The sequence below is a fragment of the Camelus bactrianus genome, chromosome 14 (genome assembly GCF_048773025.1).
Source record: "Camelus bactrianus isolate YW-2024 breed Bactrian camel chromosome 14, ASM4877302v1, whole genome shotgun sequence".
In the NCBI taxonomy this organism is placed as follows: domain Eukaryota; kingdom Metazoa; phylum Chordata; class Mammalia; order Artiodactyla; family Camelidae; genus Camelus; species Camelus bactrianus.
This window is the reverse complement of record NC_133552.1, coordinates 6230677-6255964: the sequence shown is the minus strand read 5'-3', so window position 1 is coordinate 6255964 and position 25288 is coordinate 6230677. Positions and strand designations below refer to the sequence as shown.

The window sequence follows — 25288 nt, the reverse complement described above, 5'->3', positions numbered from 1 at the left end:
CCTGGCTTTGCATTTCAAATAGTTTAGAAATATCAGGTGGCAGAAAGTTCCATTACCCACTCTTCCTATACAAATGCAATTCTGTCTGAAGGGCCAAGCCAGGTACACTAATATCTTATTGTATATCCTTTGTCCCACTATTTACTTTGGCCTCTATTTTAAGTAGTTAGGTAGTAGAGTCACCTGTCTGAGATTCTAAGATAAGGTGACCAGATGTCCTGGACTACCCCAAACAATAAAAATAGTTTCTACTTCTATAGATAATAATCAAGGAAATAGTTGTAAGTAGCTACTGATCTTAGATCATCTTCTGTCTTCAGCCAGAAGTCACCCAATATAAGACTGGATTACCGGTTCAATCTCAGAAGAAGAAAAGTAAGCAGATAAAAAAAGGAATCCAGAAATTAAAGGAAGATACTAAATACAAATGAGCTCAAAGAAGGAGCAAATCAGTCACCAGATAGGAGTTTGCCTGATTCTATTAGGAATCTGTTAGAAAGGGCTTCACAAAATCAGGTCACAACTAATCCTAAGCAAAAGTCACAGGGACCAACTGCTCCAAACCAATAGAGAATAAAATTATTCTACTTAAGCCTAGCACTGGGGAAGGACATGCTTGGCCTGGAACCTCACCCACGAACAAGTAGTAATAGCTAACATTTATTGAGGGCTCACCTTTTGCCCAGAACACTGCTAAGCATTCTACATGCATTACCTTACTTAGTCCATTTTACCAAGATAGAAACTGGAGCTTACAGTCACTTGTTCAATTTTATAAACTAGCTGCAGCCTCTGCTCCTCTCCTAAATCTCAGTTATCTGGTATGAAATATGGGCATGTTCAAGTGTCATCACATTCTCAGCAAACTAGGAATAGAGGAAAATTTCCCCAACTTGATAAAAAAAAAATTCACAAAGCACTACAGCTGACATTACTGCTAAAGTCAGGGGGAAAAAAGCAAGGATGCCCTCTCTCACTACTCCTTTTCAACTTTATACTGAAAGCCTTAGCCAATGCAGTAAGAAAAGAAAAGGAAATAAAAGATACACAGTTTGGGAAGGAAAAAAATAGACTGCCTTTGTTTGTAGATGATGTAACTGTCTATGTGAAAGAACAGACAACAACAGCAACAACAAAAAATTCCTGGAACTAAGTGATTACACCAAAATTGCAGGATACAAGATACAAAAGTCAATTGCTTTCCTATATAACAGCAATGAGCAAGTGGAATTTGGAACTAAATACACAATGCCATTTACATTAGCACCCCCAAAAATGAAATATTTTGGTATAAATCTAACAAAATAAGTATGTTTGAGACCTATATGAGGAAAACTACTAAACTCTGATAAATGAAATCAAAGAACTAAATAAATGGAGAAATAGTCCATGTTCATGGAGGGGAAGACTCAATATTATCAAAATGTCAGCTCTTCCCAACTTGATCTGTAGATTCAACACAATCCCAATTAAAATCACATCAAGTTATTATGTGGGTATTGACAAACTAATTCTAAGTTTATAAGGAGGGGCATTAGTACCAGAATAGCCAACTTAATATTGAAGGAGAAAAACAAAATCAGAAGACCGACACCATTCAACTTCAGCACTTACTATAAAACTTGTGTAATTAAGACATTGTCTACTTTGAGGTGAAAGAATAGACAAAGAGGTCAATGGAATAAAATAGAAAGCACAGAAATAGATCCACATAAATACAATTAAATGACCTTTGACAAGGAGCAAAGACAATACAATGGTGAAAAACTCATTTTTCAAGAAATAGTTAGAACAACTGGACATCCACATGCAAAAAAGTAAATCTAGACACAACTTACATTCTTCACAAAAATTATCAACACATTAGTCTCTTTGCATTTTCTGCTTCTTGTGTCTCTTTAGCAATGAGTTTTTGGATATGAAACAAATGATCTTAAAGAATCTTCAAGATAGCAACTATTTTTAGAGATGTGTGATGAGTAGAGTCCCAAGTAATCTGTTAGAAGGGTGGTCCAGGGTCTTCCACTGATCTATTAAAGGAATCATATTGTTAAGTATAGCTCCACAGACCCAGGTCCTAAAGAGGATCAGATGACAGAGGGCAGGAGTACGAAATGTTATATGTTCTCTATCTTCTCTCATTTATTCACTCATTCAACAAATACTTATCAAACATACATACCACTGGTTTCATTACCAGTCAGTGGTAATATTGGTTAGGATTAAGTTCATCTGCATATAAGCAGAAAAACCAAAACAGCAATGGCTTAGACACATTAAAGTTCGTTTTTCTCTCATGTAAAGGAATTCCAGTGGTAAGCAAACCAGGACTGATGTGGTGATTCCAAGGTCATCAAGGACCCAGGTGCCTTCTCTCTTTCTGCTCCACTGTCGTAAGTGTGGCCTCCATCCCAATGTCACTTGACTGTCCAAGATCACTTCTGGTGCTTCTGTCATCTGTTCTGCATTTGGGAAGCAGAAAGGAGAAAGAGTAAGAAGGGAAAAGAGGAATCAGTCATACCCTTCAACTTCAGCTTCTATTTCATTGCCCAGAATGCTGTCACATGGCCATTCCTAGATTCAGAAGAAACTAGGAATAAAATCTTTCAGCCAGGCACATTAATACCCTGAATAGAGTCTGGGATGAATGGGAAATGGATATTGGGTAGGCAACTAGTTGTAGTCTTTATTTTACAGAAGATATCAGGAAAATCTTCCCAGAGGAGGTGGCATCTAAGACGAAACGCAAAGGATGAGTAGAAATCAGCTTGGCAAAGACATAAGGAAAGAGGAAATGATATGTTCAAAGATCCCAATTAAAAGGAAGATCACAGTGCAATTGAAGAGCTGAAATGTTTTTCATTTAACTGGAAACTAGACTGAACAGGTGGTGTGGGCGGGTCTGGGCAACGACATCACAAAGGACCTTGTGAGTACCGTCAAGAAGTTTCAAAATGATCCTGGGGGCAAAGAGAAGCTACTCAAGGATTTTAAGAGGATTGTCTTGCAACTGAATTTGCATTTTGGAAGATCACGCTGGCCACAGTGTGGAGAACAAACTGGAGGAGCCAGCGTGGAGATTTGGGCATCTGTTCCAGAGATCTACAGAGAAAAGATGGCAGCTTAGACTCCTGTGGGCAGAAGCTGGTGGATTTCAGGGCTATTTATTAAATAGCAACTACAATTTTTAGGGAGGGGTGGGGGATAAGGAAGAGAAGAGGAGAATAAGCCTCAGATTTCTGACAACATTCTGGATGAGCGTTGGCTCAATTCCCTGAGATGTTCCTTTCAAGACCCTTTCACTGTCATTCTTACAGTACTTCGCCAGGGGTCATTCGGGCGTGTAGCTGAAGTTCCCAGTGCTTGGTTGACTCTGGCTATTCTTGAGCGAACTGTGCTAAGCACCATAGCCCCCCAGTGATCCACGCGGCAGTACTGATGAGATGTAGCAAAATAAGACTTGATGCAGATGTACCTGTATTAAAAACGAAAGCCCGTCTCCTCCTGCTCCTGCTAGCAGAAGGAGCAGAGGGTGGAGTGCTCGGCTAGCAGGAGGAAGGTGCACGGAGTAGACTCAACAGAATCCAAGAACCCTGTGTCATGACTGGAGGACTGAATTACAAGTTTCATTTCCCCCCAAATCCATGGCCACAGGGGGTTCCCAGCTCTAGATGAGAGGTGCGGCATTCACCCTGAATCACAACCCCCCTGCACCCCAAGAGCATCTGCACCCACAGAGAGGAGGGGAGAGAAATCAGAAGGGTGGCTGTGCTCTCTGGACGGTTCCCTCGGGGTGCAGACACCCCATTCTCTCAGGGAACAGAGGGGAGAAGAGAAGGAAAAGTCCTTTGTTTATTGTACTACCTTTATTGACAGATATTATGCAACAAGCAAGGAAACAGATGTTGGATTAAGTGACTGGGGCTTCAAAGATTCAAAAGTTAAGTTTCTTCCTCTGGCAAAATCAGCCTGACCACATTAGCAGAGTATATATAGTACTAAAGTGTTTTTGTTCCTGTTTTCCTTTTGAATAAACTAGATGAAAACACTACTGTTTGCAGTGTTAAATGGATTTCATAACTAATACAGGATGTGGCTAAATTCATATTACTGTGATAATTTTAATTGAATTTCCTGACTCCTACATACTTAATTGTCAACTTTTAACACTGCATTAAACATAAGGTTCCAATGTTATTAATATGAAATACATTCCTGTGATTCTATTTTGCTTATCATTCCTGAATATTGTGTTAAGTCTATTTAAAAGACATCCCACGAGACACCTATGTGTTTACTGCATTAGAAGAAAAACGGATGTTCTCACATATCCTGAGAGATAGTGCCATTTACATTGTACATGAAGGGTGTTGAAAACCACTTAGAGAGCGTCTTAGGTGGCCAGAGGCTTTCAGTAATCTGTAGCATCTGATTTTCTCTGTAATATTACGAAGTTAGAAAAACTACCCACCACACTTTCCAAATGCAAATGCCTATTTCAAAAGCACCCTAGAAATGAAGAAAAACAAAGCATTTGAGGCACAGCCCTAGTTCTCAGGCTGTGTTTGAATCACACTCACAAGTTAGAAGTGACACAAGTTTATCAGCAGAACATCCGAAACAGTCACTCCTCACTCACCCGGCACGTGTCCATTAACCCCACTATGACACATGACACAGCAATGACCTCTGACAGCGAAGACAACCCTGAGCGATCCAGGCAGGTTTAACAGAGAATGTTCACTAAATGCTGTTTGACTCTTTGAAACACCCTAAAGAGTCTGGTCAATTTATGCAGGATTGTAACAAGCTTCGTTCTCTGAAGTCTACACCTACAGGGAGAGAATAAGGAGGGATGAGGATATGGGAACGTTTGTTGAGCACAACTAAGTGCAAGCAACCTGAGCACATTACTCTATTTAATCTTGAAGAGGTACTGTTGTCCCATTTTACAGATGGGAACACTGAGGGCTGAGAGACATCACACATGGTAAAGCCGAAATCCTAGACTAGTTTTGTTTGATTCTAGAGAATCATCATCATAATAACAATACCTACTAACATTTATTGGATGCTTTCTATGTGTATCAGATATTGCCCTGAGCACTTGATCTCTGTGATATCAAGCCCAGACCCTGTGAGACTGCCAAGGGAGCATGTATCCATGCGGGGTTCCCCTGGGCCCCGGGGATTGCTTCCTCCAGGCTGGTAGCTCCCATCACCTCCATGCCACACGCCCAGTGACTCAGACCTCTGGCAGCAGCTCAGCTGTGATGGGGAACAAGACTTGATGTCACGAGTTGACAGATGTTGCCCTAAACTCAGCACCACAGTGACCATTGGGCCGTTAAATGCTGACCTTCCTGTTTAACTATGACCATTTTTTTTCTTACCACTTTGAATGCTGGAATTGGTGGCCAAGAAGGAATCACCCTAGAAGTCAAAGGCCACATGCCTGATCATAAGTTTCTGAGAAGCCCAAGAGTGGAAAGGGATGCTAATGTGTTACAGAAGGAAACTCCATGGGGAGCTTTTCAAAATGTTCTGGTCTCAAACCCCATGGTGATGGATGGGCCCGTCCCATCACGAGGACGGCTCCTACAGAGGCTCAAGCCAGGAGCAGCCACTGGGGCAGGGCAGCATGGTACCCAGGCCACGCCCAACCCCCTCGGTAACGTCCCTGCCTCCCCGATCCACAGATAGGCCTTGCAGGTTGCTGCTGCCTTTTCCCCTGCGTGTACTGGCAGGGAGGCATCCAGGCTAGGAGCGAGTAAGGAGCGTGGAGATACTCTCTGTCCCCATGCACGAGAAGGCACCTCCTTCATGCTGGCCAGCGTCACGTGGCCCAGCTGCACTTGCAGAGTCACAGAACGTTCCTTACAGTAAAAGCTAACATACATCAAATGCAGCACGTGCACCGGGCACTGTAGTGAGTGCTTTGCATCCAATGCCTCATTTAACATGGACAAAAGCCTACTGTTGTCACCCTTTCTACAGGTGAGGAAATTGAAGCTCAGAGAGTCCCAGTAACTTGGCTGTAAACACACAGCAAGTAAAAACATGGTACTCAAAGCTAGACCTATAGACTCCAAAGTCAGTGACATACTTGTTTGCTGGAGGCCCAGGGGCCTCAGGCCACTGGTCCCCAGCACATGTCGACCTGGTGAGGGAGCAAGGTCAGGGTGGCAGAGCTGGGGAAGAGGGCAGCCCTGCGACCGCCAGGGCGCCATAGCCAATCCAGAAATGATCTGACCACAGAATTGTCCCCTCCCCAGCCAAAGGACAGTCTCACAACCTTGATGCGAGTTCCAGAGCGGAGCCCAGCGCAAGACCGTGTGAGTAACGATGGTGCCAGGAATGGCCTTGCTCACATAGTGAGATGAACACTTTGGCAAGCCCTGAATTTCCCAACAGGAATCAGAGCCTGTAAGCCACGTGGAGACATTCTGCCAAGTGCCGGGGGCTGATGGCAAGCTGCCTTCTCAGAGGCCACAAAAGCCCCCAGCAGAACCTCCTACGGACGTCTTCCAGTCGAGCATGCTTGCCTCCGAAGCATCTGCGAGAGCCACCCACAGGCTGCCAGCTAGCGGCCGGGCCCCGGGAGCTCTTTCAGCCCAGGGCAGCGGGCAGCCCGCAGGAAGCTTCCTGCCAGGCCCCTCGCCAGCCCACTGCCTCTCTCAGGAAGAGCCAGGGACCCAGGGAGGGCAGGAAAGAATGAATGAAACCTCCGGAAATGGACCGCTCAGGCCGAGTCGCCCCACTGATTTGTGCTGACACCCATGCTTACTCCTCAAGTCTCCCCCTCGTTGCCTCACCCTCTTCGCCCTTGGACCTGGGCGGCCTCCTGTGAGGAGTGCATACAGCCTTCCTACACCCAGGTGTCGCCCTTGGGAGAGAGTAGAAAGGGTCACCCAGCTCCTCCCTCCACAGGGACAGAGAGATGTTCTAAGCTCTTTGTGAATCTCTGAACACTCAGCTCAGGTCTTTTCTTTTAAGGTTAATACATCCATCACTTACCCTAATGCTTATTCAGCATCCATTTATAAAGAGCCATGGCTGGGAGTTACCTCCACGGGGCACCTCTCGGGGGAATCACAGTCATTTAATGCAAGGCAGGTAAGAATCTCTCGAATCCCAGTGTGACCCCATGATTCAGATTTATGGAACCAAACTTTAGAAGAAATTTGATTCAGAGTAGAAGAAGTTGGATGGAGATCTCGGAATCAATGTGACTGCCCAACACTGTTTCTGGGAGTGTCAGGTCTTAAACCACTGCATGAGGTTGGAGGGCCCAGGCAGATTTGTAGGGGACATGTAGAGGATGCCCCCAAGACACACACACACACACACACACACACACACACCCCTATGCCCGCCTCTCAGAGACAGCCAACGGTTCACATGTTCCCAACACTCCCCCAAGAGCCTAAAGATTTTCCAGATTCAGAGGTTTCCAACTCTCCCGTGTACACCATGAGAGTTACAGTTAAAAACTAGCATTTTTTTTTCTGCTGACTTCCCGGAGTTGTACAACACCAGGTTCACATTGGAGTGAGCTCTATGTAGTTTTTGCAGGGTCTTCCAGATATGTCAGGACTCCGCCTTTTCACAGGGATCTGGGAAGGGAGGGGATGGAGGGGCAGAGATGGGGGTGGAGGAACCCAGAACTACAGAGCTTCCCACAGCAGAGGCAATGCCCCTCCTCTGCCAGAGCTGTGACACTGCTTTCCCTGGTGATGAGAAGTGATTTCTGTCCCTTTTCTGGGTGCCTCTTGCCTCACCAGCTTTCGGATCAAACACACCCCAGACAAGGATGGGGGAAGGTACAGTTTTCTAACTTTGGGGTTGGGGCAGTGCAATATGAGAGGCCAGAAGTTGCAATCCTGTCTCGCTCAGTCACTTCCTGCAGGAAGCCCCAGAGGGTCAGGTCTGCAGAAGGACAGTGTCCCCTGTGGACACTTCCTCTTTCCCAACCTCTGTGTCACTCCCCGAATTGGTCTCCTACACACCCCTACAGCCTGGCGGCTGTTTCACAGTATTAGCAATAAGATCCTGTGTTCTGAACCCAAAGCACGCAGTTCCCACTGAATAACAACAACACATCCCATTACTAGTACCCACTGCAGCAGACGCCAGGTAAACGCTCTGAGGATGAGGACGGTGGCGGTGATGATTCTGATAATTATATTCCTGAAAACAGTGGTCCTTCCTTCTCCTTCTTTTGGGGGACTCACACATCTCCCAGGAAAGCTTAGCTTTAGAAAGTAAATGAAATTGTGCTCACCAGACTCTAGCTCAGCAGCAACAGTGACCGTGACGTTTCTAGGGGGCAAACTGATGGCTCTGGATAAGGAGTCATTCTTATCTTAGGTTCCCTTCAGAGGAAAGAAACTTGCACTCTCCAGCAGAAATGCACCGAAGAAGACCTCTGACTTCTGGCATCTTTTTCCTGCTTTCTCCTGCACGCTCCCGTGTTTGCGTGTGTGTGTGTGTGTATTTTCCATTTTTTATGGGGGGGGGGGGAGTAACTCAGGTTTATTCATTATTTTTTAAACAGAGGGACTGGGGGTTGAACCCAGGACCTTGTGCGTGCTAGGCATGCTCTCCAACACTGAGCTACACCCTCCCCCTGCACTCTCCCTTTGGAAGAAGACTTGGCATATTGACCGGAAAGCTGGGGAGAAGAACTGGGCTGCGCAGCTCGGTGCCCTGCCAGGACTGCCCTCCAAGTTCATTTCACCTTCTGCTTCTGCCATTTGACCTGCTGCAAATTAAATGCAAGAAGCTTCAAAACCCTCAAATTCCGGGAACCACATTAGTTCAGAGTGACAGATGAGATTATTTTGCTGAACCCTCATTCCCTCAACCCATGGAGGTGGTCCGCCTGTCGGGCAGCTCCCCGGCTTCTTGTTTTGAGCTGCTGCTCTGTCTTGTTTATGCAGGGCACTGAGATGTCCCTTGTCCTTCACTTGGCACAAATGCTACATTATGTATGAAATCCATCTCTCGTCTTTTCCATTCGTCTGCAACCTCTTTTAAAACACCCACTTGGCATCAAAATGATTATAAACCCATTTATGAATATGAGTCCTGAGGAGGCAAGGTAATACTCCTGTCTGCAGGAGTCATCAGATAGCACAGAACAGGGTTATCTCCATCTGTTTAGATGATCATAAACATGAAAACACACGGTTTTAACACAGATCCCTTGCAGAGACCTCTCACAACTCTGGGCCTACAGCCAGGTGCATCCTCCCACCCAGCCTTTGGCAGGGGTTCGGACCCCGTTTGAGACACTCTTCACTCTTTCTCAAGTTTCCCTCAGTGCTTCCTTGCTTTGCCCCATATCAGACTGTATTTGGTGCAAGAAAGAGCGTTATGAATCCACTGGGGTTTTGCTCAGGCCTGTTCTAGGATCTATAAAAGCAACGTTTATGTCCTGGTGGTTTCCTAACATAATCTGCCCAAATATTACCTCCAGGCTTGATGTCACTGTCATATAAGGCAATTTACATGAGATGCTCTCTTCCACTTGGGACTTATGAACAGGGCTTTTTATTTCTCAGCCTCTGATTTGCACTGAAGTTGACAGGCCTCAGCAGCACAATAGAAGGCAGTGAGACAGAGACTTCCTGCAAAACTCGGGTCTGAATTCCTCTGCCCTCACAGTGGTCCTGCAGCAGACTCTCGCTGGCCAGGCCTCTGCGGTTCCTGCCTCTGAGGGTCACTGGCTGACCGCTGGAGAACAAGTTCCGGGCAGAGGACGCTGCTCTTCATGCTGGGAAAGGTCACACGCTAAAAATATTGATGGCAGCCTCTGTCAGCAGGGAACACTTGGCAGGGAGGAAGAAGTGCTCTGGGATAGAACGGCCCCATCCTTCAGGGGATGATGTCTCAACCAGCCCGGTCTGGGAGTGAGCCTGGTGCCCAGCCCTCCGCAGGGCTCTGAACACAGGGAGCTCCCCCCACCAACCCCGGAGCTGGCCATCTAAACTGTTTCCTCTTGGCATAAATGAGATCTTGGCCCTGCCGTGTCCCTAGGCTCTAAACCAAGGAGTCACCCTTCCCTGCTCACATCGAGTGCCTCGTGGGTCCACCTCGGCAGTGTCTCTTTCCAACCCCCCAACAGTGTCTCCGTCCAGACTCTCTCATTACCTCTCGTCGGGACCATCGCAGTGACCTCTGAAATTATCTTCCTGCTTCATCACTCCTTTTGACAACTCATATTATACACAGCATCAGAATTATCATTCTTTGTTTTAAACAAACAAACAAAAACATAAAACAAGAAGGAGGGTATAGCTCAGTGGGAGACTGCATGCTTAGCCTGTACAAGGTCCTGGGTTCAATTCCCGGTACCTCCATGAAAAATAATAAATAAACCTAATTACCTCCTCACCTCAAAAAATAAAATCAAACAAACAAACATACAAACAAAAAACAAAAAACATTGCGCCCACTGCGTACAACACAGTTGCAACTCCTTGAAAATCAAGGCTTTCCCCAAACGGTTCCCCCAGCCTTCATTTCTATATCTATTGTCGCATAACAAATTACCTCCAAATTTAGTGGCTTAAAGCAACAAAGAAAACATTTACCGTCTGTCACTCTCTGTGGGTCAGAAATTCAGGAATGTCCTAGCAGGGCAGTTCTGGCTGGGGGTCTCTCATGAGTTTTCAGTCAGGATGTCAGCGGGGGCTGGAGTCACCTGAAAGCTTGACCTAGGGCCGGAACACCCACCCCCAAGATGGCTCGCGCACGCAGATAGTAAGTCGGTGCTGGCTATTGGCAGGAGACCTCAGTTCCTTCCCCATGGGGGTCTCTCCCTAGGTTGCTTGTGTGTCTCATGACAGGGCAGGCAATCCAAAACCCAATGAGAGAAGTGGCAACATCTTTTGTGACCTAGTCTTAGAAGCCGCACAACATCACTTCCCTGCCATGTTTAATCAGTCGCACAGACCAACCTTGATACGATGTTGGGTGAACTACGAAAGAGCATAACTACCAGGAGGTGAGGCTCACTGGGCACCAGCTGGGAGGCTGGCTACCAGATTTTCCATCTTGACCTTCCCCCTCCCATCCTGGGCACCCCGCAGGCAGCCACTCAAAATGATCTTCCTCCCACTTCTAGCTGCCAAAGTCTTCTCTCTCCTGCCAGAGCTCACTTTTCCATGAAGACACCCCCAGATCCCATAGCCTTTAATAAACTCCTCGTTCACTGAGCACTTTTACTTGTTACCGGACTTAGCACACTCTGCCTTGTGAGCTGGGTGCAAATGGCTCTACTTCCAAAAGACTGAAAACTCCTAAAAGAGAGAAACTGTGACATTCACATTTTCACCCAATCCTCGGCAAAGTACTGGAAGAAGATGCTCTATAGAAATGTATTAAATTGAATTGAATGTGCCTTTCTTCCTGTCCAGGTTACTGGCTGAGAAGAGGCTACTTCATTTAGCATCATACCATGTGCTGGCTGCTGGGGACAGACATGGTTCTTGCTTCCGTGGAGTTTTCAGCTTAGCAAAACACCGATAAATCCTCAGAAATGACTGGACAAATGACACTACATTTAGAAGTCTCTATTTTGTCAACTCAATGCATTCGAATATTCCTGAAAGTATTTTAAAGTAAGATTTTGTAAAGGTTTTATGGCCCAATCTTTCCACTTTCTTCTCAGCTCTTTTGTGATGGTTCCTATTCATTCATTCACTCACTCACTCATTCAGTCACCTACTCACCCAGACACTCAACAAACACGGAGGAAGACACTGTGGGGATTCAAAGATAAACGAGATGGTTTCTCCTTTCAAGACCTTCATAACCCAGTGGAGGAGACAAGCAAGTACACAAATGACTATAACACAACCGGGACCCCAGCAGCGGCAGGTTCCGACAGTGATGCAGGAGACGGCCCTCCGCCAGCGCGAGGGGCAGGGCCCTCGCTTCTGCTACAGGAGCTGCTGAGAGCCCAGGAGCCACCACAAACTACATCAGAGACAAAAAGCTGAGTCCTTTTTTGTCCAGCAACATCTGAACACTAACCCCTGAGTCCCAGAACAAAACATCCTTGTCAATCTCTCTCTACGCAGGGAACTGAGAACCAAGAAAGGAAACAAGAACAGGGACACACTGAAGTTCTCGAGGTGAAACGTGTCGGCAGCGTGGAATCAGCCTGGTCCTCACCTCGGACTGCCCAGTGCTGGCCGTCCCGCTCTGGACCGCGGCGGCCGGCCCGGAGGGCACAAGCCTGCGCTAGTGATTCAACACTAGTGACGCCAAGGAGTCTAGAACCTGCTGGTCTTCTAAGAAGAAGGGAAAAAATAAAAACATGCTCAGATATTAATTCCCAGGGAGTTGTACTATTCTTTGCTGTATTTTTACTATTATCATTACTGTATTTTTTTGATCCACGAATAAGAACACCTGGGCAGTCCCGTGGTTTGGAACATGGGTCTAGTAATCAGGGGGAATATTTCCTTCATTGCTGTCCCGGAACCCTGGGACGTACGACTGCTAAAGCAAACCTCATAAATGCTCATTTATTTTTAATGAGAGTATTTTAATGTATGCAAAATATATTATACACATAAAAAGGATTTATAAGATATACGCAGTTTAAAGCTTAATAAAATGAACACTATGTACCCAGTACCCCGCTCAAGGAATATATGTCAGATTGTTAGTAATAATAAGAGTTAGTATTTTCTGAGCACTTATGTGCCAGACACTGTTCTGAGCACTTTACAGATATTGTTGGATGGATGCTCACAACCACATTATCAGTTAGGCAGAGGAAGCGGAGTGGAGGAGGGGCAGGAGGCTGTGCACAGAGTGCTTATGGACTCCTTTCACTTTCAAGAAAACTTCCTCGGGACACATTTTGACAAATGAGGATCAGTGACTGTGTAAAATGTCAGAGAAAAGCTTCAGCTTTCCAGATGGAACTCAAGCTAAGGGAAGAGTAGGTGGTAACAGTTCACGCCCCGGGCACTTCCGGCCCAGAGATTACAGCAACACTGTTCCAGCAAGCCAGCCCAGTGCCCTATCACAGAGCCAAGGGCCGATTGGCAGTTCACTCCTATAAAAGCCCTCCTGCGAAACCAGATCCGGGCTGCGGCTGCCAAACACCAGCAAATTTAAAGGATGTGAAGGCAGAAACACAGGGTAGGAGAAGATGTAATGATAAAAAATCTCAGTCTCCATGTGTATGTTTGGCTGGGTAACGAGGCATGGGCACTCATATTTTGCATCAAATTGCACACTTTATCCCCAAGCCCCAGGCATGATGTTTGAGCCAAAACGATCATGGGAATTTTTAATTCCACAAATAACTTTCAAGAAATAAAAACAGTTTCAATGGATACTTATTTCCATCTTAGTAGGAAGGCACGCAAGGGCCATAACCTCTTTTTGCCATATGTATTGGTGGAAATTCAGCAAGAGATCTTTGTCAATGATGCAGCGTCAGAAGACAGACAAAAGACAAGAAGGTCTGAGGCTGCGGTTTCCTGCTGCCCCAACAGGCAAGCTCCTGCGCGGGCACTGGCCCTGGGCGCTGAGTCCCGGCTTCCTTCCCCTTCCCCTTCCTCAGCTCACACTCTCACTCTCTGCCCCTTCTCCTCCACTTCCACTTTCTTTCCTCCCACTCACTCTCCACTCTACCAGCTATATTTGTCTTTCCTGCCACACCCATTCTTAGAATAACCTTCCATTTCCAGCACTCAAATTCCTCTTCTTTCCACCCTTCGGAACTCAGAGCTCGTCGCAAACAGGCCTGCGTTAACGGCTGGTTTCAGACTCCAAAGCATCGAATGTTTTGTGCACTGACACAGGTAGGCGACATACGGGTACGAAGGGGACCGGGACCTACTGGCCTCGGAGGATATCCGACCCAGAGAAGGAAGGAAGGAAGCAGACAGAGGTCCACATAACTGAAATCCAGGCTCAAGTTGTTCTATAAAGGTACTAGAAAGATAGAGTTAAAAATACCGGCGAGCCCAGTCAGGAGCCGAGATGAATTCCACAGACAGGTGGGGGTTCCTGGAGGAGGTGGAAACTGAGCAGAAAGCCTGCAGTTCTTACCTCTGAGGTCTCCTGTGAGGACGCCAAATAGAAAAGTTGGAGAATAGACTCATACATCTTCAAAGAGGGTTGACAGAGAGTTTCAGCACCCACATGCATCCCTGTGGGGATCCCTCACTCTGAACACAACCACCCTGTTGCCTCTGCCTCCAGCTCACAGCCAGCTTTACGTTCTCCAGGATTTTTGTCTAGAAGCTCAGCAGCCACTCCAGATACCCCACCTACACCCGGTAAGAATATCTTCCCTTTTTAAACATTTGCATTTATTTCACTGCTTTGGAGGCTGAGGGAGATTACAGGAAGGAGGGCAGCCATCTCGAAGATCTCCCCTTCCTACCAACTTAAAAGTCCATCAACAGGTAATTGGATAAAGAAGATGTGGTACATATATACAATGGGAAACCACTCAGCCATAGAAAATAATGAAATAATGCCATTTGCAGCAACAGGGATGGACCTAGAGATGATCATACGAAGTGAAGTAAGTCAGACAGAGAAAGACAAGTATCACACGATATCACCTATATGTGGAATCTAAAATGTGACACAAATGAACTTATTTACAAAACAGAAACAGATTCACAGACATAGAAAACAAACTTATGGTTACCAACGGGGAAAGGTTGGAGGAGGGATAAATCAGGAGTTTGGGATTAACACATACACACTACTACATATCAAACAGATAAACAACAAGGCCCTACTATATAGCATAGGAAACTATACTCAATATCCTAGAATAAAACCATAATGAAAAAAATATGAAAAAGAATATATACATATAACTGAATCCCTTTGCTGTACACCAGCAACTAGCACAATACTGTAAATCAACTAACTTCAATAAAAAAGTAAGTTAAAAAAAAAAAAAAGATCTTCCTTTCCCTGACCTGGAATTAAGACTCAAACCGCACCCAGGACCCTCCTGTGCTTTACAGCCACCCCAGGCCCGTCTGTGTAGGGCTTCCAATCAGGCCATCGGCACTGACTCAGGACAGAAGGGCCAGTGAGGCAGTGCAGAGAGAGACAGACCTGCCCTCTCTGGGCCTCAGTCTCCTCATCTGTAAAATGAGAAGGTGGTCCTTGCCAGCTCCCCCATGACAGGCTGTCTCTGTTTCCTTCCTGTTCTCCTTCTGTACATCCTTCTCTTCCAATAAGATGGGCTCCTTCCCAATTTCTGAAGCCACTGCTCACCATCTGCTCATCCTCCTGTCCCCTCCTCTCCCTTCCTTTCCAGGCCGTGGGGGTCTGCTCGTGCTCTTTTTAATGTCCCCCTCCTTTGCTCATTCTGCCTCAGAATGCTGGCTTTTCTCCCCTCGCCTGGGCTCTGCTGGAGAAGCAGCCAGACAGGACCATCCACGCTGCTGGTACTTTGGGGCCAGCTCTTCTGAGGTTCCCCTCCTTCCTCCCGTGGCCAGGCCTGGCCTCCGGCGGGCACCCACACACGCAGGAGACAGGAAGTAGGCCTTTCGAACTGTCTACTCAGCACTGGCAGGAGAGCCCTCAGATTTCTCAGTGACGGCAGAAAGAGCCATTAACCTCAGCCTGACTTGCAAAAGGGAATTTAGAATCTCTGAAAGGCCAGCAGACCCAGGTTGAGAAAACTGCCTCCTTTAAAAAAAAAAAAAAAATCATGGTTGAGACTTCAGGGAGGAGTTAACCAGGCTCACTGTGAGACAGAAGCCAGAGTCCTTGCAGGCTGCACGGACAACAGGGCCTGACAAGAGCACATGCTCAGGGGTGGCGGAACAGGTGAGTGCACGAGTCTGTTGCAAAGGACATTCCTCCTTTTAGAACTGTTGTCAGAGAAATGGGCTTTTTTGGGGAGACACTCCATATGGAAAGATAACAAAACAATGCATGTAAAGTACATTTCCCTTTGGGTCTTTTGGCTGGAAGCTTCCTCCCTGCCTTCCTTCTTTTGGAGTAGCTTCTAAAAGAACGTGACTTGAACACATCCGTTGGAACAGCTTGGAAAGGAGAGGAGCCAGCCTAGGTGACTGGTTCCCCGCTGTCCTCTTCTCCACGACCGGCCATGCCTTCCTCAGTCTCCCTGGGAACCAGCCCGAGAAGCAGCCGCCAATCAGAGCTCCCAGCCCCCAGCCCAAAAGACACCCCCACACACAGGGGGTGGATTTTAAATGAAGGTGATAAATTTATCTATTCTTATCACCTGTGTTAGTCTTGATCTCTCCCTGCACAAAAAGCCCTTCTGCATTTGTGCTCTGTGGCACTCACCCAGCATTTGATGAAGACTCTTATTATTTTAATCCTGTTAATGTACATGCCCAGTCTCCCCAGCCAAGCCTGCTCAAGAACGGGGACCACGTCCCATTCGCCTCTCTAATCCTGGTACCTATCAACGTGTCTAATTCATTGTCAGTGGATTCTTTTTTTATTTTTTATTCTGGTTTATCACACAAATAAAACATGCCCACGGTAGGATTACATGTTTATTGGCGGAGTAAATCACCACAGCACAAAATGCACAGCCTCCAAAGCAATTAAAGAAATGCAAATGTTTAAAAAGGGAAGATATTATACATGTACTATATTAAGACAAATCAATAAAGATGATAAAATGCTCTGCAGGAATGATTACAGGAAAAGAGCGTGCTTAAACAGCGTTGGAGGGGTGCAGCCACCGGGGTCAAGACTTTTGGTCTTTTTTGATGACCAAAATTTTGGACTTTTTTGATGACCTGGCAGCACCCGACAGGAAGCATAAAGATCCTCGTGGCTTTCATCTGGGATATGAATGTTCAACCTGGCGCACGGGCGTCCTGACGCTGCTCCTCTGTTCTGTATTCCGGAATAACTTGTCATTCCAGCCCTTCTCCCTGCTGTCCTCTCTCTCTCTCTCTCTGTCCTCCCTCTCTCCTGCCACCTCTCTCTGCTGTGTCTGGGCTCAACTGCATTGCCAAAAGCCAGTCCTCATTCGCTGCAGATAGGAGATTTCTCCCTGAGCTAGACACTCCATCTGTCCTTTCAACATCCTCTCCAACATAAGTCCTGATCCCTCCTATCAGAATAAAACCAGCCATGCTCTGTGAGTCATCACCCACGGCCAAGGCCAGGTGGCCATCCTTCCCTCACCGGCATGCGCAGCAATACCCAACAGCTGAGCGTCAGAGGCTGCCCGTGGAGGCCCCACGGGCCAAGGCCAGCAGCCGGGGTGTGGGCTACACCCTCCTCCTCCTCCTGCAGGCAGTTCCGGGACAGCAGGAAGGGCATGGTCCTGGGAGGCAGGACTTGGGCTCAGGTTTTTCAATTAAAACTAGTGTTTGCAGTTTGCTTTTCTGATAATGAAATTGTACATGTTTATTATAGTAAAACTGGAAAGTAGAAATAAACAATAAATAAGCAAACCAACAAACACCAATCATCACCCCATGATTACCTGTTACCTCCTCAGCAGGGAGCCTTCCAGGATTTCTTGTCTGCATATACGCTGGGGTCAGGGGGCATCTCATAGTCCTCTACTAATCTGTGCATTTAAAAATGGTTAAGATAGTGAAGTTTATGATACGTGTTCTGTTTTTTTTTTTTTTACCACAACTTAAATAGGAAAGAGACGCACAGGATTTTTCATAGCCCTAATAGGCGCCGTGGAAGGCAGCTGTTGTGAGCCCCAAAATCTCCCCACCCAGAGGACTGCCTGGAGTCAAGACACTCAAGTAGAAAGAGACAGAAGCCATGCTGCTGCTGGAGACAGGACTGGTGGAAGTGTCAGAGGTCAGCTGGAGAGGGATCGCCCACTTGAAGGCACAGACACGCACAGAATCCCCAGCAGAGGAGCCACTGCACACCCTCCACCTGGGGGACAGGGCCTGGCCATTGCCACCTCATGTGGTGCTCCTCTAACCAGCCATCTTTGGTCCAGGGCCCTCTACTGGGTTGGCAAACACTCTCTCAGAATTCTGTCTCAGGCTGAGGTCTCCCCGTCCAACTCTGCATCCTCTGTCATCTTTTACAGTCATCATCCTGCAGTAAACCTCCTGTCCTCAGAATTTGAGCTCAATGTCTGTTCCCTAGAGGACCCAAATCTGTAATGGAGAATTTCAGAACTGGTTTCCCTAAATCATAGTGAATGCTGCAGGTTGAGCCAGCATCTCTCTTTACAATGTGTGAGCACGTTTTGCCCTTCTCCTTCAGCTTTGAAACACCAACACTTAACATCCTGCTCCACATATTTATTTATCCTATTACATTTTGTATAAGTCAACTCTCACTAGATAGTATTGTGGTAACCTAAAATCTCTGTAGCTTACAACAACAAAGGTTTATTTCTAACTCACTTTGTATGTTACTGGTCCCCTTTAAATGTCTTCTCATAACAGAATCCAGGCTAAAGGAACAGCCTCTATCCTGGACGTGAGTTCCAAATGGCAAAGGGAAGAGAGCAAAAATGCTGGTAGAAACATTCAAGGTTCTCCCACTCACATTTTACAGGCCAAAGCAAGTCACATGGCCAAATCTGACAATGAGGTTTGTCCCAAGGCAACAAGCAAGAATATCTAATGCTTCTCTAGGGGAGCAAATATTTCGAAGGATACAAAAATGCCAGGGCTGAGGCTTCTGAGAGTCTCTTGGCCCTTCCCACATTGTGCCAAGATGACTGCTGAAGCTCCAGACATCACAGCCATATTCCACACAGGAAGGAGAAGGAAGGGGCAAAGATAAACAGAAAGAACTGCTAGCTGAGTCTGTCTTTTCTAAGAGTTTTCTTGGCAGTCTTTCCCATGACTTCCACTGACATTTCATTGGCCACTCTTCTCTGCAAGGAAAGCTGGGTGTATTATTAAGCTGCCACTCTCAAAAACTTAGGGGTTCTATTAGTAAGGAAGCAAGATAATATGAATATTAGGTGGTTAACTAGCAGTTTCTGCCACTCCAACATAAGAGAGATAACTTTAAAATTCTGTAAGATGCAGGACCAAATGAAGCAAGTTGAATGATGACACTCAAAGAGAAAACACACCCTAGAACTTTCTGTTGTTGTTGCAGAGCTGCTGGAAGCTGATCTACCTAACAGAACCCTGGTGTGTTTCTGGGCTTGAAGTCAGCAGCTGGGTTGGAGAGCAGAAGCAGGAAGTGGGCTCAAAGTGACAGATTATGTGACTGTCTTGCATGAACAGCTACTCTTTACACACCATCTTCCCCGTCACTGCCCAGAGAGCCAGCATTTACCCGCAGACAGAACAGAAAAAAATCCAAAGACACTGAACAAAATATTCAAGGAGAGCTCAGACTCTGGTTCACAGGTTGGAACCCCAGAATTCAGCCTTTTTTAGGCCCTTATTTGGAGGCTCCTGCAGCCTGACAGCCCTCTTCTTAAGCACCTTCCCCAGAGCTCTGAGCCTAAAGTCCTAAATGGTGGACACCCTTTGCCTGAAAATAGACAATGGCTGAGGAAGCCCATGTCAGCCCCTTCTCTTCCTATTTCATATATGAGCAGACTTTTGGGGCTCATGAGGCAAATGAGGGGCTCTAATGCAGGGCCAGGAAGAGCGTCAGTTGGTGATACCAGACCGAGAGCCAGGCATTAAGTGAAAGTCCTGTAGGCTGAACCATGAGATGCCCCCACCCCCAGCTCTTTTATACCCATGCAACAAGAACAGGTTGCTACAAAAATGAAACATTCAGAGAACCACAGAAGAGTACTTTTAAGTTTTAAAATTCTGCCTGCCATAAATATGAATATTAATACTGGGAAGAGGATGGTGGTGGACTGGGACACTGCAAAGTAAATCATCTTATTGAAATGTTAAAAGTTAATGTCAAAGTCTTCCAAATAGGTCAATAGAGGTGATAATACATAGTCTAGAATTTTGAAGGTGACCACAAGCAGAGCTGAGTGAAGAAACTGGAAAGAAAGAGAGAGAAGGAGAGAGGGAGGGAGGGAGAGAGAAAGGGAAGGAGGAAGGGAGGAAGGGAGGAAAAGAGAAAGAATATTGTCTCTGAGTTGTCAATTCATGGAAGGGAAGGAAAGGTGGGAGACCATGACTTTCCACTAAAACCTGCTCCGTATTATTTGATCTGTCAGCATGCACATGCACTACTGTAATAAAAATAAGTGGAAAAAATCAAATAGGAGGATTGTGTCTCCAACAATGAGGTCTGGAAATTCAGTCACACCATAGGCATCAAGCACCTGCTCATTAAGACTCAGCACTGTTGCTCAATTACTAGGAGACAAAAGCCACCTGGTCAGAAAGTGTCCAACAGATCTGGTAAGATGGAACCACTGCAAGTGATTGCAACAATCAGGGTAGACACGAACTGATGCTCACGGGATGCCGGGACTCTTCCGAGAGATTTATTTGCCTGTCTCTTTTAATTTTCATAACAGTTCTAAGGCCTTGGTGTTTTTATTATTATCCCCGATTTACAGACAAGGAAACTAAGGCAGAGAAGTAAAGAAACATGCCCTGGTGCCGGGCAGTAAGCAGTGACAGAATTTGAAAGAGCCTGCCAGCAAGGCTCCCACCTTAGCCGCTGTGCTTTGCTGCCTGTAAGCTAATGCCCTAGGTGTCGACTGCAGAAGTACTGGGCCGTTACAGTAGTGGCAGGCGAGCCCTACATTCTGTTATTAGAGTTAAATTCACATAATGGCCACTGACGTTTTTTTTAACCTCATTGCTTTGCCCAAGAAACACCAGGCCCTGACTGCTGTTTGCCATCTGTGTGTGACCATTTGGGGGACCCCAGTGACTTGGGCCACCTGATTCCTTGTACAGAGTTTCAGGCTGCATATGGAGAGATGATGTGTCCATGAAGGAAAGCACTGGTCTGGGGTCCCTCCTCTCTTACCCCCAGAGGGGCACCAGCCTGGGCAGGTCCCCGCCTCTCTGAGCCTGAGGTTCTTCATGTGTGAAAGATGGTGAGGGCATGCCCCTGGGTTGCAGTGTGGCTCTCATAAGAAATGCATGGCAAAAGGCCCTGGAAACTTTTATTTATGTAGGGGACATCTATCAATACTGACTGTATTAGAAATTAAAACAGGAGTTTTAAAATATGTATTATTATGTTATGTTTTTAAATTACAATTAAAAAACCTACAACAGGTTAACCTAAGTAGCCTATTTTTATGAAAAATAACTGTATTTTCCAAAACAAAAAGATAGTGAGAAGAATGGCACTGTTTTACATCTTTGCCAAACTCTTAATGTGTGGTTAAATGGAGGGCAACTGGATCCTCCTACTTGCTTCTGCATTCAGTCAGTTTCATCAGCACACAATCTTGTACCCTGGAAAACACCACTGTACACATGCTCGAAGTTTTAACTTCGAAGATCCCTGAAAGGTCTCAAGGGCACCCAGGGGTCCCTGAACCACGTTTTGAGAATGACTGCTCTAAAGAGTGTTTGGAAATGAGTAGGGGCATTTTTCGGTTGTCCCAGATAGTTGGGAGGAGAAGTGGTCAGGTTTGCTGAACATTCTGCAGAGCCCCAGACAGCTCCACACAGGGAAGAACCACCCAGTCCCACACCAGGGTGCCCAACTAGACACTTGGTTCCTCGTAGGAGATGGTCTGCACTCCTGTGCTCAGCACAACATGATTTTATAAGAGCTCAGAAAATATTTTTGCATTTGCTAAATGGACACGATGGAACCAAACTGCTGACCATGAAGGTTCACACATTAAAATAATGAGTCTAAATCTCAGAGGTTCCACTAATAATGAATCTCAACCTCAGAGCGTCTTCATCGTGTAGGCTTTTCACTACCACATGTAGTAAGACAGGAGTTATGGCAGGTCCCAGGCAATGTCCTACCAAACAAGCTGGAAATTGTTAATCACATGGTTTTCCTCGGTGGCCCAATGACTAGCTGTCTGTGCAAAACAGTAGTCCCTGTGGTGACTGTGCTCCAAGGAACAAGAGTGGAGCTCCAGGTGTGGCAGGGCTGCCTGACAGGGACAGCACGTGTACAGGTGGCTTCTTGCATATTCCAGTGGAAAATGTCTAAGATAATGTCTGTTAGGGTAGCAGCCCTGAGGTTGGTTTTTTTCAACCATATTGTAAATCATAAATCTGACTCATGGCGGACTCGGTGGAATACACAGGGATGTCGGGTTCTGGTTGGCTGGTCTGGAAGCCCTGCTTTCTGTGAGCTGCCTTGGAGGTGAGATTCAGAACCCAGAGGGATGAACGTCCTGCCTCCCTCATCAGTTCCCTGGACATAATCTACTTCTCTGCTCCTGGCTGCCTTTTGATAGTAACGGTCATCAATAAACCTTATTAGTTTTCTCATTTGTTTGGCTATTCTCAGAGAGCCCTTACTTTGATTTTGATTTTATACCTACCAAGTTCCCTCAGAGAGGATATTGTTATCTGTTTTCTTTTTTTTTTTTCAAAAGCTATTCATGCTGAAAAAAAAATTCTAACAAAAAAGCGAAAGAGCATTGTCATCTTTCAGGCAATCCCACTCTCCAAAGATAATTATTAAATATTTTAGTATGTCTCCTTCAAGATCTTTTTGCACACATACACAAATATGTGCATATATATATATATATATATATATATATATATATATATGTATATATATATATACTATACGGAGAGACTTCCTGTAAATTCTACTGGAACAGCACTGAATGTATGGATTAATTTTAAGAAAATTTACATCATATAGTATTTTAAATCTTCCCATCTACATACAAACTCATACAGACTCTCAACATGTGTGATCAAGTCAAACAAGAAACTTCTAAGAGAGAGCAGAAATTAGAATAAGGCATTATTATATGCATGTATCTGTGTGACAGGGACACTGTGCTGTGCACCAGAGAGTCACACATTGTAACTGACTGGACTTCAATTAAAAATAAATAAATAAATAAATAAAATAAAGAATAAGGCATTATTTCTACAACAACCATGACTTTGGTGGTTTTGATAAAGAGTTCTCACCTGCCTTTTAAAATATTGTTATGAAACATTTTAAACACAAAGATTAGTTCAAATAATAACAACCTACAGAATAGGGGAAGATATTTGCAAATCATATATCTGATAAAGGGTTAATATCCAGAATTTATAGGGAACTCATACAACTCAACAACAACAACAACAAAACAAGTGACCCAATTAAAGGGGGGGCAAACGACTTGAGTAGACAGTTCTCCCAAGAAGATATACAAACAGCCAAAAGGCACATGAAAAGATGCTCAACACCATTAATTATCAGAGAAATGCAGATGAAAATCACGATGAGTTACCACCACCTCACACGCATTAGGATGGTCACTATCAAAAGAACAGGAGATACCAGGTGTTTGCGGGAAGGTGGGGAAAGTGGAACTCTTGTGCAGTGTTGGTGGGAATGCAGAATGGTGCAGCCATTGTGGGAAACAGTGGGGAGCTTCCTCCAAAAACTAAAAACAGAACTACCATATGACCCAGCAATCCCGCTGCTGGGTATATAATCCAAAAGAATTCAAAAAAAGCAAGATCGCAAAGAGATATTTGCATACCCATGTTCATTACAGCATTACTCACAATAGCCAAGAGGTAGAAGCAGCCAAATATCCATTGATAGATGAATGGATAAAGAAAACGTGGTCTGCAGCTAAATATAGGTATATTTACATATATACATACCATATACATATAATGTGGTCTTTAAAGAGAAGGAGATTCTGACACTTGCAACAACATGGATAAATCTTAAGGATGTTATGCTACATGAAATAAGCCGGCCACAAATACTGTTATGATTCCATTCATATGAAGAGTCTGAAGTAGTCAGATTCATATAAACAGAAAGTAAAACAGTGGTTGCCAGGCACTGGGAGGACAGGGAAAAGAAGAGTTGCTGTTCAATGGGTGTAGAGTTTCTGTTCTACAAGATGAAAAAGTTCTGGAGCTTTTTACACAACAATATGAATATTCTTAACACTACTGAACTGTACACTTAGAAATGATTAAGATGGTAAAAATTTTTGTTATGTGGGTTTTTTTCCACAATAAAAAAAAAAAAATCTGTGTACTCACCCTGGGGCACTATCAAATCCTAACATTTCACTATAATTTCGTCAGATTATTTTTTCCAGGAACAAAGCAGGGCAGACAATGGTGGAGCCTCCTGTCTCCATGACCCTCCCATCCTGTTTCCTTCTTCAGAGGTATCTGCTTTCATGAGTTTGGTTTTCATCATTCCTAAGCATGTTTGATATTATGACCACATGTATATGTTTCCATAAATAATACACAGCATTGTTCTATTTACCACTTTCATATAAATGGTACCATACTATACCTATCTTTTGTGCAACATCACATTTTAAAATTTATACACATTGGTAAATAAAGGTTCAGTTCATTATTAAAAGTGCTATATAGTACTGCAATGTGTAAATATACCATGTTTATTCATCCACCATCCTTCTGATGAGTATTTCAGTCATCTAAAATGTTTTACTATTATGGTAACTCAACAACAACCAAAATAACACCAAACAACCCAATTAAAAAACGGGCAGAGGATCTGAATAGATATTTTTCCAAAGACACACAGACAGCCGACAGGCACATGAAAAGATGTTCAACATCACTAATTATCAGAGAAATGCAAATCAAAACCACAACGAGGTATCACCTCACACCTGTTAGAATGACTGTTATCAAAAAGACAAGGAATAATAAGTGTTGGAGCAAATGTGGAGAAAAGGAAACCCTCGTGCACCATTGGTGGAAACGTAAATTGGTGCAGCCACTATGAAAAGCAGTATGGAGGTTCCTCAAAAAAAAAAAAAAAGAATAGAACTACCATATCTACTTCTGAGTGTTTATTCAAAGAACATGAAAACACTAATTTGAAAAGATACATGCACCCCTGTGTTCATTGCTGCATTGTTCACAATACCTGAGATATGGAAAAAACCTAAGTGTCCACTGATGGATGGATGAATAAAGAAGATGTGAAAGAGATACACATACACAGACACACACACACACACAAACTCACACACACACACACACACATACTTACAGTGGAATACTACTTAGCAAAAAAAGAAAGAAAGAAAGAAATCCTGCCATTTGTGACAATATGGATGGATCTTGATGACGTTATAACAAGTGAAGTTAAGTCAGCTGGAGAAACATAAATACCTCATGATTCTCATATGTGGATTCTACCCATCCGTGGAATCTAAGAAAAATGAACAAACAAAATACAAACAAACTCATAGACCCAG

At 44.9% G+C, this 25288-nt stretch overlaps 1 protein-coding gene across 6 annotated transcripts in view; it reads right to left on the bottom strand.

Annotated features, from left to right (window-relative positions):
- Positions 1-25288, bottom strand: part of ALOX5AP (arachidonate 5-lipoxygenase activating protein) — a 62981-nt gene that overhangs the window by 30834 nt on the left and 6859 nt on the right. Inside the window, exon 1 of one of the 6 annotated variants that reach the window (XM_010951530.3) lies at positions 1839-2299. The exons of the other annotated variants lie outside the window; for them this stretch is intronic. The gene's annotated coding sequence lies outside the window, so the exon portion shown is untranslated. Of the gene's footprint in view, positions 1-1838; positions 2300-25288 lie in introns of those variants that run through there. 6 annotated transcript variants of the gene reach the window in all.